General features: G+C 26.9%; 1 protein-coding gene across 1 annotated transcript in view; it reads left to right on the plus strand.

Moving 5' to 3' along the window:
* LOC112692447 (sideroflexin-2-like) overlaps positions 1-7,757 on the plus strand; it is an 18,163-nt gene that overhangs the window by 9,167 nt on the left and 1,239 nt on the right. The gene's annotated exons all lie outside the window — the stretch shown is intronic.

A 7,757-nucleotide genomic window follows, 5' to 3' on the forward strand; every position in this document is an offset into this window, starting at 1 on the left:
AAAAATAGGCTAAATATTATCTAATGTCCAAAATATGCTAAAATATGCTAAATAAATGTTTTCCTACGAAATCTATGATGGATAAATCGTACACATTTTTTATCCTCGTAAATCTGCATAAAGCCAATAAAAATATGTAAAAACCTTAAGTTTCGCTCTCTTCTTATCATGTACCAACAGAAAAAATATTAATATTGATGAGTACATTAGGTATGATATAAACATGAACAATTAAAAACTGAACAATGTTTACATGATATCAACCGAGATTACTAATTTATCTGTTTATCTACTATATTGTACAAATAATATAGATATTTATACGGATTAATAATATCTTGTTTTTTTTTTTCTCTAGAAATAATTCTACGAGCTATATTTTTCATGGTATAAATCAATCTTATGATGCTTTAGTGAACTTCAATAATCGTAACGGTGACACTCAAATAAGTCAAATTTCTAGAACTGGGATAGGATTAACAATGTTGGTTGCCACAACATCATCAACCATCACTGCAGCTTACGTTGAAAAATTTCTCCTCCGCAAAATATGTCATCCATTGCTTTATGTATGTATTTGATTTATTTTAATAATAATAATATTTTTCATTGATTTCATTACGTAACTTATTTGTAGAAGTGTAGATTGAAACGTGATTAAATTCATGTTTATTTTAAATGTAGGTTATAAGTTATTTTAAAAATCATAATATAGGTTATAGATACGAGTAATGAATATTGATCATCCAATAATATTACAATTTACTTATTAACTCAAATGTTCTCTCATCACTTGAAAACATTTCAGACATAATTAATACATTTATGAGATTATTATACCTATATATTCATTAATAAATTATATTTTATGATTTATTTTTTCAAGCGATTCGTCCCGATGTCTACATTTTTAGCTGGCAGTATTGTTAATGTGCCAATAGTAAGACACAAAGAAATCATAGAAGGCGTGGGAATATATGACTGCAATAATAATAAAATTGGTTACTCAAAAGTTAGTATTTTGGATCAATAAAAGTTAACATTATAACAGATAATATGAAATTATTATTATCTGTAGTATTATTAGTATTATTATTATATATTTACTACACACTACTATCCATGCATGTTGGCTAATGTGTAATTTTTGAAATATTTAAATATAAATTTAAAAAAAAAAAATAGAATAAAACACTGTTAGTATTATCTGCAGAATTTTAAGAACATAAGTGCAACTTCTTATTCAAAATTGTTACACACTTTTTTTTTTATTTTGGACATCATTCGATGCCTATCACCAGTGGCGTGGATACAATTTTTTTCTGTGGGGGAGATGTTTAAGAGTCAATTAATAATATTCTTAGTATATCTTAATACGAGGTCCTATACAATTATATTACATTTAAAATGGTATTTTTATTACGTCCCGTATTTAATGAAAATTATTTTGTTACTCAATTTTTAATATATAGTATACCTTATCATAGTAAAATGAAAATATAATTTTATTATAACATGTAAATATTAATAAATATTAATTAAATATCATTAAAAAAAAATCTGGGAGGGGTGGTAACCCCCCTCCCGTATCTACATCACTGCTTATCACCATGACCCACATAAACGTGTATTTCTTTCAGTATATTATATAATTTGTCATTTTCACGTAGAATATTACATACGGTAAGTACTCTATTTTTTTACGAGTGCCTATAAGGTTTACTTCTACTCCGATATTAATAATTTCAAATTTATTCAATTTTAATTCAATTTCTTGCCACCTTTCAATTCATCAATTAACTATTATTTAAATATTTTCCATTTGATATGACGCTTACAGTTATTATATTTGTATTTCAAAAATTTAAAAACTTCTCTGTGGTCCGTATAAAAAGTGTTCACGGTCCACCAGTTGGTGACCCCTGCAGAATGCTAACAAAAATCTTTATTTAATTTATTGAACATTATCTTTATAAAGTTGATATTTTATGCTTATAGTCAAAATTCATGCATGGATAATGTCGACATAAGCCAAATGTTAATATATACGTATATATATAAATATATATAAATTTATTAGGGTGGTCCTTATTTTTCGAATTGAAAAATTTGATGAGTAGTACCCCAAATTTTGTTCAAAGTATTAAAAATATAATTATAATAAAGTTTGAGTGTGATAAGTCTATCCCTTCCCGTGCCTCAAAGGGGTTAAAGTTTTTGTAATTGGAGAGAATTTTCATTTTTTGAATGTACTTTCTTAAATATTGAGGTTATGCAAAAAACCTAAAGTACTATTATTGTAGCTACATATATTTACTAAATAAAAGTTTCTTATAAATATGCTGTAAGGTTGATGGTTTTGTGTAAATTAAAAAAAAACTGAATGTTTGACAAAACTAATTATCATTTATCAGCCAAGACTTTTTCAACAATTTTAAATGACTTATCAATGTTGAGGTTTGTAATTAACAGATGACGTTGTTTTTCAGTACTATTATAATAACATTATAATACATGGTAATATTTTACAAAATTAAGTAGTATGGCTATCTTCTCTACCATATAACGATGCAGTGCAAACAATATATAAAGGTTTTAAATACTAATAATATTAGTGCGACTACTCCCTCATGATGTCGGGTCTTGTGTATACAACAATCTTGCTGCTACAACAATCACAAATTGAACTCAAATCTACTTTATTGACAGGGACGATTTGCCTTAATTTTTGTAAATAAATAATTCTAATTTTGTTTTTATGATAAATTAGTATTTTTAGTGACGGTTTATCGATACACTGATATTTAACCTCCGATAATAAAATATAGACAATTAGCTGTGTATTTTTAGACAATGGAACCACAAACACGTGTTTGTGGTTCCATTATATGTACATTATATCTTTGACAATAACACTTATCGTATTTTTATCTACATGCAATAGCCATATATTTTATAATACATTTAATAAGCGATTGATAGAAACAGAACATAATATTAAATTGCCATTATCAATAAATCTGTCGATTTGTTTAGACGTTCAGTGTTCACAATTGTGTCATAAGTTTGTGCGACTTTTCTACACAAAGTGTTTTACGTTTCTTTTTTTTAGTTTTTACGTTTGATTTAAAAATACCCCGTCAATATATTTTTCTTTTAGGTAATATGGTCAATCAAATTACTGGAAATAAATTACCTTTCAATGGAGACTGCCTTCGGGTATTATTTTATAACATGTGCATAATAAATTTAAATTTATTATGTATCTATTTTAAATGATAGTTCGGGCCTTGTTGCTGATGAATGCTTATTATTGTTTGGGAAAAAAGCAAGAATTCCTATTTAATATCAATATCAAAAATATTGCATAAAATAGCCGATGATGTTATATTATTTTGTAAAGATGATTTAAACCAAAATCTGCCAAGGGATGATTACAAAGAATTTTTGGAACTAGTAATAATTTTTTTTGGGTGGAGTACCACCTAAAGGTATTCATTTTAGACGTCCAGAAACTTATCATCTAACTAGATAGATGTGTAAGGGAATATATTGTTTGAAAATATACATATTTCAAAAACAATTGAAAATTACAAGATCAGAAATTTCTTCATTGAAAACTATATGTTGTTTTATTGTAAGATGCTATATAGAGTTTTGGTTTAGGTCTCCTAATGTCATTGAAGCCCCTTATAATGATGTACTTTTTTTAAGAAAACTTGAAGACTATAAATCCGATGATAAGCAAGTGGCTGAGATCGCTATAAAAAAATGTATTAATCATTTATGGTATCTTGGAGAAGAAACCGCTTTTTTTTCGATATTTGATGATAGGATTGGTAATCATGTAAAAAAACAGATGGCTAAAAACTATTAGAAATTGACGATCATGAAGACGGCGAATTTAACATAGAAATTCAAAAAAAATATTTATTAAAAATTGACGACGTCTCACAATTTCTAAAACAAGATTTACCACTTGAATTATTGACGCCTAAATCAAAAAATATATTCCGAAGATTCCAATTAAACATGGAGTTCTTCTATCAAAATCCGGTAAATTGACCAAATATCTATAGTTATACAAAGGCCAAGAATATTTTACACCATTTGAGCATCATAAATGATGCAGCCGAACATGGAGTCAAATTGATGGAAGATTTTAATACAAAATTTACTTTGATTTTTTTTTAGGTAGTACAAGAATACCGTAAAAAATATCCAAGTTGTAGCAAAGATGTTAACAAAAGATGCAACAGAATAGTAAGGTTATTATCATTTTTTTTAATTAAATAATAACAGTATAAAAATGTTATTTATCTATTTTATATAAAAAATATTTATGTTTGAAAAATTGTCAACATTCAAACAGGTCAAAAAACCTTTTTAATACAGCATAATATGTTCTATAACAAAATGTGTGTATGATTTTTAGGTAATTTTAAAATTTAAGAGATTAGAGGACAAAAACTTAACACTTATAACATTTCCTAAAACACTAATTTAGACGAGTTTTTTTTAATTAACGGATAACCATCAACCTCACTATATATTTATAAGAAACTTTTATTTATTAAATATATATAGCTACAATAATAGTACTTAAAGTTTTTTGCGTGACATCGATATTTAAGAGAGTAAACGCAAAAAATGGTAATTCATCCCATTTAATAAAACTTCAACTCCTCTGAGGCACGGAAAGGGGTAGACTTATCACTCTCAAACTTTATGACAATTATATTTTTAATACATAGAACAAAATGTGGGGTACTCGTCATCAATTTAAAAAAAAAATTAACTTCTATAGCTAAGGACCACGATAATATATATATATATATATGTAGTATTATTGTATATTTTCATTTTTTTTATTAATTTTCTTTTTCAGTTTGTTGCAGTAATCGGTATAGGAAAAACCATAATTACTAGAGTGATTTTGTTTGGTCCTGGAGTAGGTTTGTTTGAATTAATATAAATATCCAACAGTTTTCTTTGTTATAATAAGGAATGCTGGCACAGAATAAAACAGAATGGACACTGATAACAAATTACATGGGCAGCATAAGACAATAATGAAATCAGTCAGCCATTTTATTTGAGGTACAGTAGGAAGTTAGTAACATTTTATTCCATCATGAAACGGTAGTAATATTCTTTATAAGCTGCTGCGCATTTTCAAATGTTACTAATATTAGTATTATTTTTCAAGGTATTAGGTATAATAAGAGTTTGAGATTTGGGGGGCTTATATGTCTTATACTATGGTATGACCATGGGTCAACCCCCAACCTCCCATCTTAACCAAAAAAATATAAATTGTGTTTTTGTAAATGTATTACAATTGTATTTGTAAATTTAATACAACAATGATTTGCATTTTATAGTATTATATCGATATAAACGTTTTTAATATACTTAAAAATTTTATATAAATACCTGTATAATACTATTTAATCATCGATGAAGCTATTTTATACATTTTTTTTTTTTTTTAAACACTTCCCATTCTGAAATCCTGCACATGGGCCTGTATTATGGTAGACATACTATCTAAAAAATGATCGACAAGTAAAAACTTCTTGGTACCCAGTAGGTCACCATGTTTCACACTGTTTGGTAGATTACATATTAAACAATTACCGTAATTGAAATTACAATTAATAACGAATATCAGTTATCACTGATTATAATTTGATAACAAAAGTACCTCAATTAAAGTGGCCGCTGATTTCGTTGCCGCCGTGTTGTGTCCACCCACTGATGCTGGGTTTAGTAGGGTGCAAATTACGATTGATTAATTGCGTGGTAAATTTATGCTATTTCAATGATTGCTACTTGTTCATCACGCTATTTAGTCATAAACGCAGTCATTAATGAATTACGTTGCAAATTCTGTGATGTTTTTTTTTTATGATTTTCACTGTTTAAATGAGTAGTTAGAGGTTTTTTATTTATTTTAAATAACCATTTCTTATACTTTTAGATAGTAAACCATGACTCTTTAAACTTAGTTTCATACTTTTTCACTTTTCTTGGATTATCTTAATATTCTTTCATGATGATAAAATAATAAATATACAAGAATTAGATACCTAATAAACAATTGCGTACGATGTACGAAATATAATTACATGAACAACTAATTTGACAACGAATTAATTTTTTTTGGCGCAAATGGGTAATTCCTCTGTCTTGGCTACTCGGCACACCCCATAGATCCTATGAACCAATTAGAACTTATAATGTGGTGTAGTATTTTTTTCTTTCTTTTCTCTGAAATTATCTAAATTTTATTTATTAGTCTATTCACTGATTATTATTTGAGTGTTAAATTTTTAGATTGTCTTTTATGTCACGTTTTTTTTACTTCTGACGTCACTTGTAAGACATATCTATGATCTATTAATTACTTATGTCATTAACAATTTAATTTTATTTTTATTTATTTTTATTGTATTTTAATACATTATATTTAAAATGATAACGCATTAAAATTTGTGTACCCTTAAAAGTTATACTTGTGATAAGGTAATGAATTTGTTTGGTAATTAAAACAAACATACATTTTTAACAACAACAAGAAAATACGAGTTAAAATTAAAATAATGTATTATTTTTTGTTTTAGTTTTAATTCAATACTTGGAAGACGTTTTGGATAACCAAATTTGCTGGTTTAGAAAAAAATAGATGGGCACATTTTCCTTTTAAATCAATTGGATATGGAGTTCTGTTAGTACACAAATATATCACAATAATGGCGGAGAATCATTTGCGCATATATTAATATATTTTTTAAATCTATGATAACTCGTCAGGGCACAAAATTGTGAACAATGAAATCCAACTTATAGATATAGTTTAGGTGTAAGGGGTCTGTATACTCTAAAGACATAACAAAACATATTTGTTTTCAATCATGGTTTCCCATACATTTTCATTCATCGGTAATGTAATAATCGCAATTACAATGGTCACCAAATAAATAAATCGTTGATGCTAATAAATTATATTTTTATATTTTTATTAAATTATTTATTTAATTATACTAATAACTTGATTGTAAATTTTTTTTTATAATCGACAAAGTCATAAATAATTGCTAAATGTTAAAGAAGTTACGCTAAATTAAATAGCTCAAACAATGGTTATAAATCCACTTATCGGTGACACCAGAATATGATTAGACAGAAAGTCCAAAGCCTTATTAAGGTTGAAGGAAAAAATTGTGTATGTGTACAATAATTGTTCACCATCAGTAATCGGTGAAAGACATAAGGGCCAAAATGAGATAAGAAAAAAATAAAGTCGTATCGTACATAAGCGCCAAAATGAGATAAAAAAAAATCTTATCGTACAAAAGCACCAAAATTCTAGATCCGCATAGTGTGTAATAAATGTAGTACAAATATATAAAAATGGGATTAAAAAATCAACCAATTTCTTAAATTTATATTTATTTGCATGTATAATGTGTATCATAATTTATTATTGATATTCTTTTATAAAATCGCAATTTTCAAATGACTACTTACATAAATTATTAATTTTAGCGCAAATTATATGGCATTTTTGAACCTTTGGCGCTCATGTCACATGTTAGGTATAATAGATATACAATATTAGATAGGCGCTTACGTACTACACATTTTGGCGCAAATTATATGGCATTTTTGTACCTTTGGCGCTTATGTCATATAGTCTCAGTAATAACCATAGGCGTATCTAGGAGGAGGCTTGGGGGAGCTTAGTCCCCCCC

The sequence above is a fragment of the Sipha flava genome, unplaced genomic scaffold (assembly GCF_003268045.1).
Source record: "Sipha flava isolate LNK unplaced genomic scaffold, YSA_version1 73_pilon_pilon, whole genome shotgun sequence".
Lineage (NCBI taxonomy): Eukaryota > Metazoa > Arthropoda > Insecta > Hemiptera > Aphididae > Sipha > Sipha flava.